Below are 17,959 nucleotides of genomic sequence, written 5' to 3' on the forward strand. Positions count from 1 at the left end.
TATTGCTTCTATAATATATGATTGTTTATTGGATTACATCGAAACAGAAGGCAAGCGGGCAACAAGCTGCGCCGCTACCCCTCAGAAGAACATTTATTACTGTGATTGATAATATGATAGAGTTAAAAGAGTTTATGAAGATAATCCATGGATCATGCTTTTAAACAGTCCGGGTTTCTTCGACTGAAATCACTAAAAGGTAAACGTGGTTTCATTTGCCTTGGCATAACGAAACTTGGTTATATAATATACCAAATGATATTCATAGTTCCGACCAAAACATTTTATTTCAAGTATATACACGTTATATAATATACATGATTTATTGTAAGTATAAATGGTATATGATATATTTCTTTTAGTGTTATTCGTGTGTGAGAACCCCAATGGCCCACCTTAAAATTGGTGTTAAGCCCCCATTGCCCATATTAAAAAAATTCTTGGGTTCGTCACCGGCAGGTATACTTGACTGGTTTTTGGGCGGGCATGAGGTTGTGATTATCTAAACTCGTACAAAACCCTTCATCCCTAGGAAGAATAGAGAGAAAAATTTACTTAAGTATAATAGTAATAATAATAAAGGGAAAATTTGAAGTATTTTTATCGTTCTTGTAACCGTTAGAATCGACAAATATAGTTAAAATTGTATTGACATATACAATCACGATACATTTTTTTAGAACATATATCGACTTCCTTGTGTTTAGGCTATTGCACTCTCCAAATTTGGAGAGTCTCGTTGCCTTACTCTGGCTAGACTATGTTGTTTTTAACTAGGTCCACGCTGATTTCAGAGTTTGGCTTGGGCGTTCCCCGGGAAACCATACCGCCGGCTGCCAATTGACAATCGTTGTGCCGCCATAAAAGCATTACTCTCTAGCGTAATACAGGGTGGGACGAAAATCCAGGAGGGCTTAGGATTCGAACTGACAACCTTGCATAAGGCCTAACACAAATCCTTCATTGCCATAATCCACCAAAGTAAATATGGCAACAATATTGAATCAGAACCATAGAACTTGCCCGCTGTTCATCTAGAGAGTGAAATAGTTTCTCGTATCAATTAAGTAATTACTAAAAAAATTGGAAATGTTCTGCTGCACATATAGCATTTGTAGGGGATTAAAAGTCGCTGTACTAAACATGACATGATTATACACACGGGGAAACTAAATGTATGTATTAATAAACCCCAAGTGACAAATGTCTTACGTATATAAAATCTTGATAGCATTAATAAAATGAAAAATATGCATTGATGATATAGATGTAAATTACTTGATCTATATAGCTTTTCTTCCTCTCTTCATCTTGTTAATTTTTACCATGACTATAACGTGTATCTTATCCATGGTCTTCTCAGCAAACACGAAAAGCTTATGCCTCCACTGTTTCTTCCACACCAAAACTGTAATGACACCCCAAAATCCAGTTGCAAAACCACACATTAAGTCTACATAAAACCATACCTTGTTCGGCTCATCAGCTGCTTCATATTTGTTCTTGGACATTGTGGTTGGGTCTTCAGGATCAGAGCAATTATTAGGCAATGGAGTCCCACATAGATATTTGTTTCCGGCATATATTGATGGATCGATAAGGGTCTGCAATTGAGTTGTAGGTTCCCAGCCGGATCTACACGAGATATCGCGTTCTACGTAGGTGCGGAATCCCTACGTAAGACGTTACGAGTATAGAAAACAATACGAGCTAACACACGATACGATAACCAAACACACGTTGTATTCCAACCGTAAACACGTGATACTATGATCACTGGATACAAAACTCTCTGACTCGAATACACAAACTCTTAATCTATTTCGAATAAGCCGTAACAGACATCTTATATAGACACGACAACTTCGCCTGGTATGTTCAGGCGAAGTTGTCCCTAACTTCGCTTGTCTAACAAGTTCGCCCATATAAGCGAACTTGTTAGTAACTTCACTTACATACAAAACTCAAATCTAACTAACACGATTACAGACACTCGACACTGAACTACTGACATCATGCACCAACAGACTCCCCCTTGGCAGTAGCTTCATCTCTTTAGCTTCAAACACGTGTCTTGTAATCTTCAATCTTCTATCTTCAAGCATGCACTCCTTCTCGAACACAAACCGAAACAACTCTTTGATATTTCCTCACTTTGTCTTTCCAAGCAGGAATATAAAATATCTTCTTGTCATTCAACACATGCAAATAAGCTTGCGATAAGTTTACCAAGTGCATCGGATCGTACACTCTAAGCAGCTCTTGTTCATCTTCGTCTTCCATCACTGCCTCAGCTGTCTCACAATCTACAAACCACCACTTCAGGTCTTTAAGCAAATCCTTGGGCATTAGCTTCATCGGTACTTCTTTCAAACACCGGATCGGTTTATACTTCATAATCATCCAAGGCTTTCCATCAGCTCTCAAACCTCTATCCTTGTCTTTAACAAGTTTTCCCTTTTGTGGCTTCAACAGCTCAAATTTCTTCTTTTTTATACTCTCTTTTCACACAATTTTCCCAATGACTCTAGCCATATTATCGTCACTTCTGTTTATCAATCCCAATCTGGCTAAGTCTTTCACTTCACATTCTGGCAGTGTATTCAACGATCTTAACATCCTTCTAAAGTAATGAACACCGTCATACCTTTTAATCACGAAGAGCCTCAACTGCTCATCATATATCCAGCATATAATCCCTTTCTTCGCTTCAGCATAACCTTTAATGTTGTAACTCTTCTTAAACATTGTAGGGACCGTCGGTTTCTTCGTTTTGACGAACCACTGAGCATAGCCTTCCTTCCACCTAGGCTGCTCTTCCCATTCAGACTCATCATTCCCAATCTGTTGACTCATATCTACGTTCTCGACTTGCGGTATCTCATGCTCCACATTCTCCTCTACTATCTCTCCCTCTTCTATCTCTGTATCCATCACAATCTCTTCACCAATCTTCTCTATCACATCACTCGGTAGTACATCATCATCATCACCAACCAAAACATCATCCATCTCCTCTAAGTCCACCACCACCACATCATCACCACCAGCTGCAGTTGTCGACTCCCCCTGAGTTGTGGAAGTTCCAAGAGCTTGATCAGTTCTTGGCAACTCACCACCTGCATCTTTCGATGCATTGGGATCATCGTCTCTATCATTTCGTCTCTTGGTCCTCAACTCGTCGCCTTTACAGCTCGTCTCCCCCTGAGATGCCAAGAACTCCTTGAAAGCATATATGATTTTTCCATGTTGTATCAGCAGGGACGACTGCATCTGATTCTCTGTAACTAGGCGCTGAATAGCCTGGGTCTGGATAAGATTAATCCTTGACTGCTCTACCACGACCCGTTCCAGTGCTGCTATTCGTTCTGAGTCTGATAGGGTTGCATCGAAATCGAACCTCATATGCGATAAATCGTGAGTGTACTGAGGAGGGATTTTCGATGTCACCGGGACCTCAGAAGTAGAAATAGACGTAACCGCAGGTGGTATCGTCACCGATAGCCCTGCAGTGGCCACAACAGTCGACTCTATAAATTGTGCCACGACCTCCGATGGAGTAACGGTCGGAGGCGGCAATGAAACGATCTCAGGAGTCGAAAGTTGGAAGGTAGTGGGTGGGAGGCCAAAAGTAGACGAGGCAGCCACCACGGGAACACCCGTAGCGCTTGGCCTTGTAACCTGTAGTGATGAGGGAACCATTGTCATACCGGATAGTGCTGGTGGAGTGAAACGTACCACCCTAGAGCTCTCACCGGCTCCTGATCCTGCACCTATCCGTTCCCTTCTTGACCTCCGGATCAACTGTTGTACCTCTTCCTCATAATCAGACTCGCTATCATCAACAGTTCTCTTTCTCTTCCCATGTAGTCTTTCTCGAGTTACCATAATCCTTCTTGCCTCTGCCACTTCATCATCAGAATCTGAGCCAGCTACCGTTGTAGCTGCCCTAGTAACATTCACAGTCGAAGCACGTTCAACCGGGACCTGTACGATTTCCTCTGGATCCACCCGATCCATATCAAAGAAGCCTTGACCACCAAATTCTGCATCAAGGTCCACGTTCTCCTCCGGTGACACAACAGGAGCAGCAGGTATAGCTTGAGGTGCTCCTGCCTGTTGTGGTGCCGGGTCCCTAAACTCGTCCCCTCGAGCAGGCACATACCCCGGGTTGATCAAGTACCCAAAGAGTGGAGTATGTCGAGGACGGAGCTCAGGTTTGCTCCTCGCACTGGAGGATCTACATTGGGCGAAGATCCGTTTGTTCACACTCTCAACGTATCGGATCGGACGGCGCTGAGGAAGCGTTGGAGCAACATGATTCAAGATCATTTGTACGAATCTTGGGTACATGATGAATCGCTCACGCGCCATCGCTCTTCTTTGACGATCAATCTCATAAAAGACCATCCGACAGAGCAGTCATCGCTGACTGCATGGTCGCGCCCATGCCATCAGTGCCCGCCTTTCTCCCTGACATGCAAACGATCATAACATGCATGAGAAAGCGCCACTGGTCAAGTAAAAAGCCTTTCCTCCTCTGCGTATCCCCCAAGGGACCAGAGTATCCCATCCTCAAAATCGCTCCATCACGGAAAGGAGCTACAAACTATGTTGGGTCATCCTTTGTTTCATTCCCAAATCGTAAAGCCGCCCGGATTTGTTCAGAAGAGAACTGAACAATCTGATTGTTGACTGTTGCGCGCATCACCGGGGGCTCGACTCTACAGTCGTATTCCACTGTCTGCCAGAAATCCTCAATATTGGGCAAGGATATTGGCAGAGTTGTTGTAATCGCGTGGAATATCCTCGAGCGAAAAAGAAATGTGATGATTTCGCGGAAATCATCAACTCCGCTCGCCTCCGGGTCTAATGTTATGTACTTGTTGTGACCCGGGAAGAACTGTCTCTGGTTATCACCTCCGTCATCACCGCCTGCACCACCTGCTCCAGCAACAGCAGCCATATCTGCAACAAACAGGTTAAGTTAGATAAACGTCAAAGCGAATCACAAGTTTGTCTGTTACCATGAGCGAAGTTGTGATCAATTCTGTATAGGCGAAGTTAAAGGTGAGGCGAAGTTGGGAAACAACTTCGCTTCAACTTGAACTTCGTCTGATAATAGTTAAGTAAAATGGTCCAGGCGAAGTTACTGATAACTTTGCCTAATCACAACATCGCCTCATAAATTGTTTCAAAATCAATAATCAGGCGAAGTTAAACCTCAGGCGAAGTTACGGATAACTTCGCCTAAACTGTAACTTCGCCGAATTTGAATCGGCAACAGTTAGGGATTTTGAACGACGTGTAGATGATGATTTCGGAGATCGAGGACTCCGAAAAACATGATTTTACGAAGTTTTAGACGTTCAAGTAGTTTACTATCACGTAAAAACAAGTTTGAAATCGGGTGTTTAAGGTTTCAAAAGACGAGGTCGAGAATCGAGTCGAAACGACCGATGATTTACCTCAATAGACAATGATAATATGATAATCGAACCCTACACACCTTGAATATGATTTGAATCGAAGTAAGGTTAAACACAGAAGATCGAGAAAAACTGATCGATAAGTTCGCTTAGGTTGACAGAGAGTAAGTTCGCTGGTTTTTGGAAAATAATAAACTGTTTGACCTTAAAACTTCTTTATATAGGGTCAATTATATAGGGTCAAAGTTAGTACAGGCGAAGTTATTGATAACTTCGCCTATTCCAGGCGAAGTTATGAACAAGTTCGTTTGTATTTACAAAACAAACCCCTACACTTTTAACAATTTTCAATAAAGTTTTAAAAAGATCCTTTAAAGCGTTAAATGATACGATCAAGACCAAGTAACCAGGTATAAAATCAAACAATTACAAAAGTAACAAAAATTTGAAAAATTAAAGTACACGGGATCAAATTTCAGTCTCGACAGGGACTACCATGTTTTAGAAAAGATCCGAACAGGAATCATACTAATTTCGTGACTGTCACACAGATCCGTGTTCAGCTGAATTATGACATAAAGAAACAGGTTGTAAGCAGGTAATCTACTTAAAATGGTTTTCATTGTTTCTGTTATACGAGTTAGGTTCAATTAAGCTCAAAACTTAAGTGGGCAACAACTCAAAGATTATGATGCCTCCTATCTATTCTCAAGGCGTATTTGGCTTTCCCCAAGTCACCCCGAATTGACCTCGACCCGTAGTGTCTGATTAAGTAGTAATTACTCTTTGATCTTAGACTCTGTTTCCCGTTCACCTTCTTGTGTCTTGATTGATAATCATTATCATTATGAACTCTAGAATTTTTTTTTTAACTAACATGTATATACACAACTTCAAGTAGAAAATAACTGCAAGTCCCGAATCTGGATCACTGCAGCGTCTTGACACGCTATCTTCACGGGAATCAGAACACTCACGGGCTCGTGTATGACTGGGTAATCGCTTTTCTGCCTATCATTCGGAAAGATATGTATGAAGACATGCACAACTCTTAAAGAGTTTCCACATAAAATCGAGTAGATTTAGTTAGTATCACTTCTACTTTTACGCACCATAAAAAGCTACCATGACATACAATGACTGTTCTAAAGTCTTTTAGGCCTAATAAATTCACTAGTTAAGCACACAGAATCAGTATATCTATCATTTTCCAAGGTTGGATCAATTTTCTGTTAATCATAGTAAAGTAACTTCTTACGAAGTAGTAGACTTGAAAAATAATTTCATTTCCCGAAAAGAAAAAATTTTAACATCAATCGCCCCGACCAAATCAAAGTCTTCAGGTGAACGGCTATCCCGAAGATCCAATGGATCAGCTGGACCGACCACATACTAGTATGTGTCCTTCTAACTAAGTATGATCGACTGATTTTCAGCGAAAGAATGAAAACACATCATAAACCGCCCCGGTCACTTTCAGTCATCTGGTTAATGGCTATCCTCATATTCTACAAGTAGAAATGAGGACCAAACATATCCGAAGATATGTCCTTCAAACTAAGGCAACCGACATAATTCTAAGCGATAGTGACGTTTTTTTTTATTTTTAAACACAAACATATGACATGGTTACTCGGGATTGATCATCCCATTCAGCTCAACAAGGTTTTGAAATCTAGTTTTGTCAAACGCTTTCGTGAACAAGTCAGCGAAATTATCTAACGTGTCAACCTTTTCGAGCTCAATCAGCTTCTTCTCAGCACAATCCCGTATAAAATGATGACGTATGTCAATATGTTTAGTTTTACTGTGCTTCACGGGATTGTTAGTTACTTAGATAGCAGCAGTGTTATCAATGCAAATAGGAGTAAGTGAGAAATTCAGACCATAATCGCGCAACTGTTGTTGAATCCAAAGAACCTGGGAGCAGCAGTTGGATGCTGCCATGTATTCTGCTTCACAGGTTGAAATTGCGACTGAGGTCTGCTTCTTGCATTGCCACGACACTAGTCTGCCACCAAGAAACTGACATCCACCAGTTGTAGACTTCCGACTCTGATTGCACCCTCCATAATCAGAATCTGTGTAAGCGACTAGCTCCAAGTCTCCTCCTCTCGAGTACCACAACCCCAGCTTCGGCTTCCCTTTAAGATACCGCAGTATCCTCTTCGCACCCTTCAAATGAGATTCTTTTGGGTTTGCCTGAAAGCGTGCACAAAGACAAACAGCAAACATTATATCAGGCCTAGAAGCAGTTAAGTACATTAAAGAACCTATAATAGCCCGATATTGGGTTGGGTCCACGTCTGCATCGTTATCTGAATCAGCACCCAATTTGTGATTGACGCAGACCGGAGTATCATATGGAGTGCTGTCCTCCATCTTGAAGCGTTTGAGAACATCATGTACATACTTCGTCTGATGAATGAACATCCCATCTTTCCTCTGATCAACCTGCAATCCTAAAAAGAAGGTTAGTTCACCCATAGCACTCATTTCAAATCTCTTCTTCATGACGGCCTCAAACTCCTGTCACATGGCGACCTTTGATGCAGCAAGATAATGTCGTCCACGTAGACTTGCACCAGCAGAAAGTCGCTACCCTTTCTCTTGAAGAACAATGTGCTATCAATTTTACCTCTTTCAAACTCATTCTCAAGCAAGTAATATAATAAGGTTGAATACCAGGCACGAGGTGCCTGATGTAGTCCATACAACGCTTTACTTAGCTTGTACACGTGATCGGGAAAGTCAGGGTCAGGAAAACCCGGAGGTTGCTCAACATACACAACCTCGTCGACTTTACCGTTTAGGAACGCACTCTTCACATCCAACTGAAAAACCTTCATCTCCTTATGAGCAGCAAATGCCAAAAACAGCCAAATGGCTTCCAATCTTGCCACAGGAGCAAACACCTCATTGTAATCAATCCCCTCTTGTTGATTAAAGCCTTTAACAACCAGCCTCGCCTTGTTTCTGATGACAATCCCTTTCTCATCTCTCTTACATTTGAAGACCCATTTCGTGCCAATCGCATGCACATTTCTTGGTTTTGTGACCAAGTTCCATACTTCCATTTTCTTAAACTGAGCTAACTCTTCTTGCATGGCTTCGACCCACGAGCTGTCCTTAAGAGCCATTTGATAGTTCTTTGGTTCAATCTGGCTGATAAAGCAGGTGTACAAGCACTCGTTGATTATGCCTGATTCTTTAATGCTTGTGTAAACACAGGTGTGCTCATTCAAGCTTTGTTTTGTTTGTACACCGGCGGACAGATCACCTATCACATTCTCCAAATGATGATCTTTGTGAATTCTCGTAGTCGGAACCGAACTGACATTCAGATTATCTTCCAATTTCGAAGATAACTCATCAATGGGTGATTGATGTTGAGAGTGAAACGGATTGATGAATTCCTCTTCAGTAGAGGCAGCAGGGTATTGATAGCATTTGACGAGGAAGGCTGCCATTCATCATACTGTGGTCGTTGCACCAAAGTGTCTTCCTCATCGCATATCATCTTCGTAGCAATTCTTTCCTCAACTTCTGCAAAATCCAAATAAGGTATGTTAAAAGATTTAAAGAGTCTATCATAGTCGAAAACCCCAGCGGGTCCCGAGCTTGGTTTTGGTGATTTGTAACTTGTGATATCAGTGTTACACACCACCTCAACCTTGCTGTTCGATGTATTAAAGACCCGTCTGTTGGGAGTCCCAACAACGTATCCGACTAAGATTCCTTTGTCGGCTACTTCACCAAATTTAGAATTGGTCTTTAATATCGAACATGGGGACCCGAATGGTTCAAGACCACTCAGGTTTGGCTTTCTCCCATGCATAAGTTCATAACAGGTTTTATTTAATCTTTTAACAGTTAACACTCTATTAAGGATATAACAGGCTGTAGCAACAGCTTCAGCCCAGAACACCACGGGAAGTTTCGAATCAGCCAGCATGGTTCTGGCTCCTTCAATTAAGGTTCTGTTCTTCCTCTCATCCACTCCATTTTGTTGCGGTGTATACGGTGCGCTGTATTGGTGTTCTATCCCCTTTTGTAAGCAGAAGATCTCCATCTCATAGTTCTTGAACTCAGTTCCATTGTCACTCCTGATGAATTTAACCCGTTTCCCCATGATATTCTCAACCTTGGTAATTAAATTCTTTACCATCTGCACTGTTTCATCCTTTGACTTCAGGAATATACCCAGGAATATCGAGAGAAATCATCAGTGATCACCAAGCAATACGATGTTCCTCCTAGACTTCTTACATTCACGGGACCGAAGAGATCCATGTGAAGTAATTCTAGGGTACTGACAATTGAATTGACATTCTTGGTGTGATGGGATTTCTTGTGTTGCTTTCCCTTTTTGCATGATAAACATTTGTCTTCAAAGTTGAAATTCTTCAAGGGAACACCCAACACAAGCCCATTTTTGACAAGGTAGTTCATTTTCCGAAGATGAATGTGCCCCATTCTCCTATGCCACAACTCGGACTCCGATTCAGTCGCTTTTGACAGAAGACACGATTCTTCTGTGGCCATCTCAGTCGATCTCATTTCTATGATATACGTATTCTTCACTCTTGGAGCCTTCATAACAATCCAATCCTCTGGTATCTTAAAACCAGAATACAACACAATCGCTTCATTCTTTGTAAAATGTACGGTGTAGTCTTTGTCACAAATCTGCGAAACACTCAGCAGATTGTGCTTCAGTTCTTCAACAAAATTTACTTTCTCCAAAGTCATCTTTCCATTCGACACTGTCCCTATTCCTGTAATCCTTCCACCGCTCTCTCCTGCGAAACTCACCCTTCCTCCTTGAACAGGTTTCAAGTCGTGTAACAATTTTTTGTTACCCGTCATGTGCCGGGAACAGCCGCTATCCACAACCCATTGATTGTTGGCAGCCCTGTTCAACTGTTCCTGCACGATTAAAGCAGATGATTAAAATCTGGGGACCCAAGACCGATTGGTCTTGGGTCGATACATTCCGTACCTTGGCTGTCCAAAGTTAGTATCATAATAATTTCTGTGAGTCCTAACAGGATACCTTCTTGTGGATTGACTATGAGGCCATCCAAACCTTCGTGAATTAAAAGAATTATTACTTAAGGTTTGGTTATTAGCAGTGTAAAACTGAAATCTATTTTTTTGAAAACCTGAATTAGTCCATTTTCTGAAATTTGATGGGTTTTCATTTTTACCATTATATTGATTACCGTTAGTTCTTTTCTCAGATTTTGAAGTCCTCACACATCTGAATTTCTGCTTCAGAGGGCAATCAGCAACAAGGTGTCCTATTTGATTACATCTAAAACAACTCCTGTGTTCAATTTTCTTATCAATAGTTGTCTTTGATGTTGAGGCTGTATTACTGCCCGTTTGTCTCACATATGGTGGGACATACGGGTTTAGTGGAGACTTCTTTTCAGGTGTTTTATTTTTCTCTCCACTTTTCGGTAATACTTCCTCTTGTTTTGTCTCACACGAACCAGAGGACTTGTCTGAGTTAGATGAGACAGTACTCGGAGCAGAAATCTTAACACTTGCAACAGGCTTACTAACTTCTGGTTCTTTAGTAGTAACTTGAACTGGAACTGTCTGACCATAGTCAACATCGAAAGATTTCTGATTACTAGGGTCATAATTATAATTATGATTGAAAGGTGGTGGAACTTCATGATAACCAATTCCTCCCCTTTTTGGGGAACCTTGATCACTAACGAGGTGATCAAGTATAGCGGTGGAATTTCTGAATTTCTCAAGTTTCCTGTTTAGTTCCACCACTCTCACCTGATGATCAGCTATCTGTTTATCCCTTTCAGCTATTAGTTTGGTTTTTTCTTCTAGAACCTCATAGCTAAGATCAATCACTTGAATTTTTTCAGCAAGCTTTGCTTTAAGACTTTTAATATCTTTCTCACTAGCTTTAATTTTTACTTTGTAACTATTTTCTCTAGCTTTAGTGAAATGATGATCTTCTTTTAAAGTTTTAAATTGCGCATCCAAACTAACAAACTGATCAGTTATAGTTGTCAGTTGTTCAGACAGATGTTCACACTTAGTACAAGGGAGTTCGGTACTTACCTCAGAGAGCTGGTCTGCTACATCTGCCATGTAAGCCTCATTTTCGCCAGTTCCTTTCTCACTATCTGCAGTTTCGATTTTTGCCAAATTGGCCTGTTCAAATACTTTTTCAACATGCAGATTCCAGTTATACTCCTCATTCTGTCTGGAAATCATGGCTCTATAGTCATTACCACTACCACTTTGCTGTGTAGATCTGTTTTGACTGCGTTCTACACGTTAATTTTTGCATTCTTTTGCAAAGTGGCCATTCTGCTGACAGTTGTAACAGCGTACCTTCGACTTATCAAACCCTGGCCTCTCTCCGACAAACTTCCTGCTAGTCTTCTTCATTAACCTCTTCACCCTTCTGACAATCATAGCCATCTGCCACTGCAGATCCATCTCCTCCAGATCATCAGCATCGATCTGATCATAGTCTTCATCCAAAATTGCAGGATCAACAATCTTACCCTGAATGTAGTTCTCATACGAAGCAATAAAGGATGCATAGAGAGCAAACTGCTGTTCAGCAGATTTAATACTCATTGGCATCTTTGAGTAGTTGTTGTTTGACACACTTGGGGAAAAACTACTCTTGGTCGCTTGAGGTTGAGAAGCATTTGATCCTCCAGCTACAAAGCACACATCACCGTTCATGTTGAGAGATACATGTCCCTCATGTGTTGAGCTCGCGCCTGACTCTCCCTTAGAGTAATAAGCAGATAATTCAGTTTTCGAACTTGATCCAGAGTTAACCTTTGCACCATACATACCCGGATCTTGAACCTGATCGGTAGGTGTCTCCTTTCGTACCATGTTCAGTTCAAATGTTCTTAGCTTGTTAACTGCTGTCTCCAGGTCATAGTCAGCAAAGTCTTTATATTCTCTCATCAACACAGTATACATCTCCCATTTTGGTGGGAGAGCATCAAGAAGCTTTTCAACTATCTCATCTTCTTTGTAAGCAATTGAATAGTTGCTGAGTTCAGTCATCAGATGATAATATCTAGTGATGATATCATCAAGTGATTCATTTTTCAGATACTTGAAGACCGAGAATTGGGTTTTTAGAAGTTTAATTTTCGATGCACGGATTCCCACATTGCCCTCAAACCGGTTCTCAAGTGCTTCTCAAAGCTCTCTAGCAGTTTTATACTTTCGGAAGGTGTGAAGTATCTCTTGTGAAAGAGCCATTGTAATTGCTGCATGAGCTTTGCTTTCTGCCTCATACATTTTCTTCTCCTCTTCTTCCATCACTTTGTATTTCTTGATCTGATCACGACCCTCATACTCAGCAGTAGGTGGAATGTAACCATCTTGTATGCACACCCACATCTTGGCATCTTGATACTTGACATATTGTTCAAAACGATCTTTCCACGCTACATAATCAGTTTTCTTAAGCATCTTAGGTGCTTTTGTAGCCGAACCCGCTTCTACTTCCATCTTTACCAGTTCAGTAATGTTTATCGAAGACATCTTTCTCAAAACTCAAAGAAATCCGAAAATCAAAAATTTATTTTCAAACAGCACTGTAGGCGAAGTTGTGGATAACTTCGCTTAAAACTTAACTTCACGTGAATTTGTAACTTCGCTTACTTTCTTAAATTCGCCGGATTGGCGAACTTGAGAATAACTTCGCTTAAGTTGAGCGAACTTGGGAGGTAGGCGAAGTTGTGGGTAACTTCGCTTGAGGTAAGCGAACTTGAAGAGGTAGGTGAAGTTGTGGATAACTTCGCTTAACCTTATATCTTCGCCGAAACCCTACTAACAGTGACGGCAACTTCGCCTGATGAACACGAACTTTCTGCAGATTAGATTTCTGGGTTTTTCGAGGTTTGTGAAGGTGTTATAGGTTGTTTAAGATTGTAGGAGGAGAGTATAGCACAAAAGCTCAGAAAACTCGTCTCGCGAATAGTCGAACGTAACGATTTCTATACCCGCGTGATAATCCCGAACCACACAATCGAGCAAAAGCTCTGATACCAATTGTAGGTTCCCAGCCGGATCTACACGAGATATCGCGTTCTACGTAGGTGCGGAATCCCTACGTAAGACGTTACGAGTATAGAAAACAATACGAGCTAACACACGATACGATAACCAAACACACGTTGTATTCCAACCGTAAACACGTGATACTATGATCACTGGATACAAAACTCTCTGACTCGAATACACAAACTCTTAATCTATTTCGAATAAGCCGTAACAGACATCTTATATAGCCACGACAACTTCGCCTGGTATGTTCAGGCGAAGTTGTCCCTAACTTCGCTTGTCTAACAAGTTCGCCCATATAAGCGAACTTGTTAGTAACTTCGCTTACATACAAAACTCAAATCTAACTAACACGATTACAGACACTCGACACTGAACTACTGACATCATGCACCAACATGAGTTCCTGTTGGAATTCTTCCTGACAAGTTGTTGTTTGACAAATTCAAATGGCTCAAAAGATTCAAAGACACAATGCTTGGAGGGATCAACCCGCTCAACTCGTTTCCTGAGAAATCGAGCGACGTTAACGCTTTCATGTTCCCAATGTCGTCTGGAATGCCTCCCATTAGATGATTATTAGAAATATTCAGACCCATGAGTGCACAAAGTGCAGTTAACTCTGTAGGTAATTCTCCGACAAGTTTATTGTTTGACAGGTCCATGTTAATAACAAGTTGCCATGTTCTCGTGTATTCAAGAGAACTGCCTTTCATTTCCTGAACCACTACCTCCTCCGTGTCAGCAAATGTCAGTGGCACATGTTCATTATAATAAATCATGCCTTGCAATTTCCCTAAACAATGAGGGATGGTTCCTGCTAAATTGTTGTGTGCAACATCCAAAATTCGAACATTTTCATTTGAGCACAAAGAACGAGGAATTTCCCCCGTGAAGCTATTTTTGCGTAGCCTCAAAACACGCAATGATTTAAGTTTCTCTCCGATCCATTCTGGTATTTCTCCACATAATGCATTATCATCGAAATCTAAAACCATTAACTCGCTTAAATTCCAGAAATCTTGAGGAAGCTCACCATTAAAGTTATTGTCATTCAAGTGTAACATTCTCAGTGATGAAAGATTCATGATAAAACTTGGAATTACGCCACTCAGCCCATTTGAGCTTAGCATCATGACATACAAGTTTCGCATATTCTTAAGACAACTGGGAATTTTCCCAGTTAACTTATTTTTGGAAAGATTAAGTTCATTTAAATGTTTCCACTTGCACAATAACCTTGGAATTGACCCATTAAAAACATTATTGTTCAGAGATAATAACGGGTAACTAATACCATGTTCAGTTCCCACACTAGGAAGGTTGGTAATGCGTCCGCTCAGGTTGTTGTGAGAGAGATTTATGAAACGAATAATGGGCATCTTCCGCAACCATGTGGGCAGAGGTCCCGAAATGTAAGCATTAGACAAGTCTAGGCTAGTAAGTTTCCTCTGATTTCGAAGCCACTGTGGAAATCTGTTTACAATCTTGCAATAACTAAGATTTATAGCTATCAACTGGAAAGGAGGCAGCCACTCACATGAAATATTAAATACCAACTTAGTGTTAGAAGCTACATATAGGGACTTCAACATTGAAAGATTATTAAAATGGGCTTAAGAAACCACTCCTTCCAAAGAATTGTCAGAGACATCAAAATCTTGGAGTTTAGTGAGTTGCCCAATCGAAACAGGAATAGTCCCACTTAAGAAATTTGAAGACACTAAAAATGACTCTAATGAAACAAGTCTTCCTATAGATGTTGGGATGGGGCCTGTCAACTTGTTTTTCTCCAAAGACAAATGTGTTAAAGTTGCTAATCTTCCCCATGATTCTGGAATTGAACCATTGAGGTCATTGAAAGAAAGGTCAAGTTTTGTAAGTTTCCCACGGAAGGTCGGAACGTGACCCGCTAACTTATTATGAGCTAGATTTAATGTTCGTAATGATCTCAATCTTCCCAGAGATTTTGGAATTGAGTTGGTGAAGAGGTTAACAGATAGATCTAATACTTGTAGTAATCTTAATTTTCCCAATGATTCTGGAATGATGCCCGTTAATTGGTTAGAAGATAGATCTAAATTCTTCCTAGGGATTCTGGAAATGTGCCATTTAAACTTGAACTTAAGAACAACATTTCAAAAGCATATTGGGCACATTCTGATCGGTTTGTTGTTTGGTCAGTCAATTCCATATTAAACGCGTTGTGTATTAAACTCACTTGTTTCACATGACACTGTCTCCATATTCCCACATCCTCAAACTTCTTAAATTCATTACTAGAAAGGTCAAGCTCTAGAAGGTTCCGCATAATAGGAACCGATGAGTTCAAACAGCTAGCAGAAATGTCAAGGACTCGTAGGGAAGTCATGTTTGTTAAAACGAACGGAAATCTACATGGGAAGAAGTTGTGGCTAAGATCCAAGTGTTGGATGTTTGAAAGTGTGGTGAAATTAATATGAGAATGAGATAGATGTGTCTCTTCTAGGTTACAGTTTGACAAATGGAGTTCTAATAAAGAAGGGACCATGCTGATCAAATTCGCAAAGTTCCATGTCATGCTAAGATTAAATAGTGAAAGATCTAGGAATTTTAGAGATGTCATGTTTTGAAGAAAGTGAGGGAGTACACCTTTGAAGGAATTGTCGCTAAGATCAACGTATTTGATGTTGGAAATTGTTGTGCTTGAATTACGAAGTGAGCCAAGATCGACATCTGAAAGACCACATGTTGAAAAACTTAACACTTATAATGAAGGAATCATGTAGATCATGATATCAAGGTTTTTTGCTCCATTAAGATTCACATAACTCAAGTCAAGATGTTTGAGTGACGAAAGGCCATTAATCCACACCATATCATATGCCACCAGCTGCTCTTGGTGATAATGGTTTGAACTAAGATCAAGAATCTTTAAATTAGAAAGATTTCCAATGTGATGAGGAATAATACTAGAAAACTGTGCATGCGAGAGATTGAGGTAAATCAATTGTTTCAAGGATCCAATGAACTCAGGGATCGAGCTTCCTCGAAAATGATTCCCACTCAAGTTCAAGTATTTTAGACGCCTTAACTCTTCTAAAGAAGTGCTCACCTTATTACTAACTAAGGGGGCATAATCATCAAAAAGCTCAGCTCCAATATAAAGACTTTCAACATTGCCAGTGACACCATTACACATGACTCTTTCCCAGCGGCAACAATCATTGCCAGCCCATGATGACAACACATCATAATCATCTGTTACACTATGCTTGAACTTGAGAAGAGCCAATCGCTCATGCTCAAAGCAAGCCGTTGTGATATTTCTACTTCGAGAACCCACACAGGTCTTTGTAATTACAAATAAGGTCATAGTTAAAAAAATGAAATGAAGCTTCAAACCCCAGTGATTCCCCATTATTAAACCCCACAACTTTGTTTAAGCCATGTGAAGTGTAAAAGAATATAGAAACATATTGCCATGGAAGACTTGGAAGTCAATGCGTCAATTTGTGTCCAGTTGTCCACAAATACATTATTGTCAGGGCCTCTTCTGGTTTGTATTTTCCTTCACACAAGACTTTGAAAAATTCAACAAAGTCCGCTGGATATACTAAAGAACATGAATTGACCTAAAATATATCTCCAAACATATGAATTTAATATATAATTTTCTGAATCATTTATAAAACTTTTTAAAACTACTTAAAAGTCATTTAACTAATTATACTGGGTTTTAAAAAAACAAAACCCCAAATCTAGAACTAGAATACACGGGAATCCAACTAACTCTGGCCTGAAATCCGGGCATGACCCGACCTGACCCGCTTCCCCTTTCTTTGCTGTTCAAGTCGCACATTGTGATACATGAAAAAGCACGTTGATGTGAGGTCGTTTTTAAGGAGATAAAAAGCCAGAAATTGAGATGTATGTATTGTATATAACATTATTAAGTGAAAATATATATAATAATATGTAGGAAACCGTTCATAAAAAATAAACTAAAATTGGATATTTTATTAACAATAATCCATATTACAATACAAGTGCACGAAAGAAAATACAATCAGAAACTAGATTACAAAAAAGACTAGAAAGAAATAGCAATATGAGCAACAAGGTGACTGAGGCACGTGTAAAACACGTTTCCGTTAAAATAGATTTTTGGGCCACCTAGGTGAACCCGTCTGTTTCCCAGGGTACAACAGCCTAAGCAGATTGTACTGCCGGGATTAACCTAGCACCTGAACTATACCTGAAACAAAAGCGCGCAAAATCGAAAAGTCGGGAAATACTTTTGGTTGTGTGTGAGATTGCATGAACAATTTTTGTTTTCTCTCTACGAAACCAAAATGGCCTAAGGCCTATGGTAGTATATATACATGATCCATGTCCTAACCAAAAGTCTTAAGTTAATACACCATTAACTCTAAGAGTTAAGTTGAATTTGAATGCACCACTTATGAGACTTT

The 17,959-nt window shown here is 40.3% G+C and overlaps 1 pseudogene; it reads right to left on the minus strand.

Moving 5' to 3' along the window:
* Window positions 1–1,283: 1,283 nt before the first annotated feature.
* LOC143557453 (uncharacterized) lies at window positions 1,284–16,905 on the minus strand (annotated as a pseudogene).
* Window positions 16,906–17,959: the final 1,054 nt, after the last annotated feature.

This window comes from Bidens hawaiensis, unplaced genomic scaffold, assembly GCF_021521415.1.
Source record: "Bidens hawaiensis isolate Kalapana, Puna unplaced genomic scaffold, B.hawaiensis_p1.1 tig00018965_1, whole genome shotgun sequence".
NCBI classification, from domain to species: domain Eukaryota; kingdom Viridiplantae; phylum Streptophyta; class Magnoliopsida; order Asterales; family Asteraceae; genus Bidens; species Bidens hawaiensis.